The 4801-nt window shown below is 33.6% G+C and overlaps 1 non-coding gene across 1 annotated transcript; it reads right to left on the bottom strand.

Annotated features, from left to right (window-relative positions):
* Positions 1-211: 211 nt before the first annotated feature.
* Trnas-aga lies at positions 212-284 on the bottom strand. The gene has a single exon. It is a non-coding gene; the product is annotated as a tRNA-Ser (tRNA).
* Positions 285-4801: the final 4517 nt, after the last annotated feature.

Raw genomic sequence — 4801 nt, 5'->3', positions numbered from 1 at the left:
GGAATGTTTCTATTGTACTGCCGGAATCTAAGCTAAAAATCATTTATAAAAGTGATACATTTCAGTATTTGTTTTAAAAAGTAAACATCAAATGGAAAACTACGTTCACGTAACTTAATGTTGTTGTCATGGTCGATCTTTCCGAAAAATTGTTGTGCATTTGTTTGCTTTTATAAGAACCAATGTTATGTAACAGGAGAGGAAAAATGCTCGGCCAGACCGGGGTTCGAACCCGGGACCCTTCGAACTCTAGACGGATGCTCTACCAATTGAGCTATCTGGTCGCCGACGATCGGCCCAGTCCAGATCCGCTACATTCCTCCCTCCTTTAACAAAGTCTTCGACCCCGAAGACACACGAGACCCTATACCACCTTCTGTGGGTATATTTCGTTGAGCGCCAAGTGTAACAGGAGAGGAAAAATACACGGCCAGATCGGGGTTCGAACCCGGGACCCTCCGAACTCTAGAATGATGCTCTGCCAATTGAGCTATCTGGTCGCCGACGATCGACCCAGTCCAGTTCCACTACATTCCTTCCTCCTTTAACAAAGTCTTCGACCCCGAAGACACACGAAACCCTATACCACCTTCTGTGGGTATATTTCGTTGGGCGCCAAATGTAACAGGAGAGGAAGAATGCACGGCCAGACCGGGGTACGAACCCGGGACCCTCCGAACTCTAGACGGATGCTCTGCCAATTGAGTTACATGATTGCCGACGATCGACCCAGTCCAGTTCCGCTACAGTTACAGCAAAATGTTGAAAGTTACAGCTTCATGAAGGTTAATGATGAGCATTTTTGTTTAAGTGTACACTCTCAATTCTTATGTATGGCAGGTGCAGGTGTTTTTTTTCCTATTTTTTTTGTTTAAATGAACAAGATTTTCATTTCAGAATATTTATTGTTCAGATCTTAGATACAAAGGAATTGGGCAACAGGCAAAGCCTATGAGCGCCCTCTCCTTATAGTTATAAACAGTTTACACACATCATATTGAATTGAAGTAATGATAAAACATGTATATTATGTACATCAATAATGATATTTGCATGTCATTATTAAAAAGAAAATGGTAATGGTTGTACAAAAACTAGATTTTACAAAAAATGGCAATTGGAATTATGCTGGTGGACAGCACATAGTACAATTATGTACTGGTATCATTCAATACAGCAAAGTCATGTGAAAAAAGATAAACAAGTAAGTGTAATCTAGTTAAAGCGTCTTGTATCTTTAACGAATCTCTGAACCATCTACAAGATACTTATATTCATATTGATATCGAGTTTTCGACATCCATAAAGAAAAGTCTGAGTATTTAATGGAATAATGTCATTAAGAGCAGAAATGGATTTCAGGAGAATTTGCCTTTGATTAGTATACAGAGTACAATGGAAAAAGAAGTGATCACAGTCCTCAACAGGAGAACTACATAAGCAGGCAGGGGTATCAATTAGGTGAGATTCAAATAGATCTGAATTCAGGTTACTGGCACAGTTTCTAAGTTAACATAAGGTAATATTAAATTTTCGATCACCATTGTTTTTAAAAATATCAGTACATTGGGGTTGATAATCCATTTCATCTGAGTGTAAAAAATCTCTTTTTATAGATCCAATGGATGTCATTGTGGGATACAGGCAAGTTGGATTATTCCATTCAGACATTAGTTTCGGGAAAAAAACTGTCATTATATAACTGAGTTCTTGGTATAGGAACATCAAAAATTCTATTCTGGCGAAGATGATAATTATCAGTATTATCACTAATGTACGGTTGAATTATATCATAGACATGAGAGGGACATTTCCTATTATATATTTTATAAAAAGTAATATTTTGATGCAAGTGTCTTCTTCTATTAAGTGTTATAAAACCAGATTCTCTATATAAGATAGCATGACTTGTTCCACGTCTTAACCCTGAAATAATACGTGCTGCTTCTAGTTGGATATACTCCAAGACACTGCATTCATTCTGCGTGCAGTTTGCCTATATATTTGCATATTCCAGAATTGGACGTATAAATGTGATATATTTACTTTCGAGTGATTTTCTATCAATTTTGTATTTCAACATTCTAAGTATATTAATTCTTTTATAAGCTTTTTCGTATATATAGTTTATGTGGTTAGACCAATTAGCCTTGCTGTTGAAAAACAAACCTAGGTGTTTATGATTAGAAACATTAATAATTGATGATTCATCAAAATATAGGTTAGGATGCAGTGTCTCAGAGTCAACCCGCCTCGAGAAGAGCAGGGCTACAGTTTTATCTGGATTAAAGATAATTCCCCATTTTCTAGCCCAGATTGAAATTTTCCTTAGATCATCATTTAATATATTCGCACATTCTTGCCTGTCTCCCTCAATGAGACCATATAAGGAGGTATCATCAGCAAATAGCTTGAAGTTTGAAGCCAATTCATCACCAATATCATTAATAAATAGTAAAAACAAAAAAGGACCAAGGACTGAACCTTGGGATACCCCTGCCTGTAATGTTCTCCAATTAGACTTATACCCACCTATGACCACTCTCTGTTGAACAAGATATGGTAGCCTTACTGATGCTTGCATGAATGACATATATAAAAATATACATAATATCAGGTCTTAGATCCGTCTTAGATCCGTGATAATATACTACAGTATATAAATATATATCAAAATAAAATGTTTCTTTAAAAGCTATTTCAGTCATTCCAAAATTTTGTACCACTATAGGGCAGAGAATACTGTAAAAAAGTATTTTGGAAAATCAATTCAAAAATTACACATTTCCCCCAATTTCCTAATGTAAAAATTGTCAAACACTTTCTGAAAAAAAATAAAAATCAGGTATATCTTCAAATTTGATCTTACCTTACATAATGACCAAATATTTAGTCTGAGTGGAGTGTACACCAGTATTTAGGGAAAATATTGATTTTCTCTCTTTCAAATTTCAGCATTTACCATTCCTAAGGTAGAAAAAGCCAATTTCAAACTAGAAACCAAATTATTCAGATATATCTTCATATTTCAAAATAATCCTAATTAACAGCCAAATATTTAGTCTGAAATGTCACAATTTCAAGTTTTATCGAGTAAAACGAACGGCAATATACCAGCTAATATTAAAAACTAAACCAGGAACTAAATATTCTGATGTATCCTCCAACTTAACACATACACTACTTAGTGGTCATATATTTAGTCTGAAATCAGTTAAAATGTCAAGATTTCAAATTTTATCAAGTATGGCAGGTGGTAATATCATAATACCTCAAAAAACCTGAAATTGTATAAAAACCTCAAATTTTCAAATATCTCTCCTAGAACTTCTTTTTCAATCATCCTTAAAGACTTTCTATGACAATAAAGCAAAGGTATACTACAAATATGCTATTTTTGAGAAAAAGTCTATTTTGAAATATTGATTATCCTCAAATTTCCACATTTCCATCACAATTCCAAGGTGGAAAAATATTCAAATTCTCCCAGGAACGAAAGATTTAAATGTATCTTCAAATTTAACACTAATTCTACATAACAACCAAATATTTAGTGTGCAATCTGTTGAAATGTCAGGATTTCAAATTATATCAGATATGGAAGGTGGCAATATCAATTTTAAACTGAAAAATAAAAAATCTTTATTTTATGAAAACACTAATTTTCAAATTCCCGCAAGCAATGTCTTTTTTGATCATCTTTTATGAAGTGTCTCTTCAAACATTTTCTCCACATTTCCTCAGGTGGAAAATTCGCATTCCCCTAGAAAAAAAAGGGTATTTTGGTAAAATATTTATTTTCTCAAATTTCATCATTTTCCCCATTCCTAACGTGGAAAATAGTCAAATTCTCCTAGAAACAAAATATTATGATATATCTTCAAACTTCACACTTATTCCACTTTACGGACACATATTTAGTCGGAAACCAGTTGAAATCTCGCCATTTTATTTTTTATCAAGTATTACAAGTCGCACTTTTAAAACTAATACTGAAAACAAATTCACATTTTATGAAAACTGCAAATTGTCAAATTTTACCTCAGAATGAGACTTTGATATATCTGCTCTGACTTTGTATCACTATAAAACAGTGCGATACTGCAAATTTGCACTTATTGAAAAAAAGTGTATTTCGATAAAATGTTTATTTTCTCAAATTTCATCATTTTCACCATTCCTAAGGTAGAAAATAGTCAAATTCTCCAAGAAACAAAATATTCTGATATATCTTCAAACTTCACACTTATTCCACTTTACGGACGAATATTTAGTCTCAAACTAGTTGAAATTTCGCTTAATTTTTATTAAGTATTACAAGTCGCAATATACAAACTAATACTAATATCTTCCCTGACTCTGTATCAGTATAAAACAGTACAATGCTGCAAAGGGCCGGTTTCCAAAACGGCCCTTTCTCTGATTCAAATTTCCTGTTGGTGGTGCATTACCCATGCCGTTGTGGTCACAAATCTATAAAGTATAAAGATTTAGGTCACTTGGTTTGTTTTTTATGGCTCCTCAAAGTTGTACCTTTCAGAAGCTGTCTAAGTGTTGATAAAATGTGCATGTTATGTAAAATATTAATGAAAATCTAATCAAATGATGGTCACCGTAAAGAATACATTCATGGCATGATTGTGACAAAAAATCATGTTTCCATCGCGCCATTTGGCTGTTTTATGGAAGAAACAATCTCAAAAATGCCATTTTCGATGATAACATTTTAGACACAAAAACTGTGTTTTTTAGAGAATACACCCTTTTATGGGCGTTGGATGCAAACCAATTTTTATCCTAT

Source organism: Mizuhopecten yessoensis, unplaced genomic scaffold (genome assembly GCF_002113885.1).
Source record: "Mizuhopecten yessoensis strain PY_sf001 unplaced genomic scaffold, ASM211388v2 scaffold2605, whole genome shotgun sequence".
NCBI classification, from domain to species: Eukaryota; Metazoa; Mollusca; class Bivalvia; order Pectinida; family Pectinidae; genus Mizuhopecten; species Mizuhopecten yessoensis.
The sequence above is the reverse complement of the archived record's forward strand: the minus strand, read 5'-3'. Positions and strand labels throughout refer to the sequence as shown.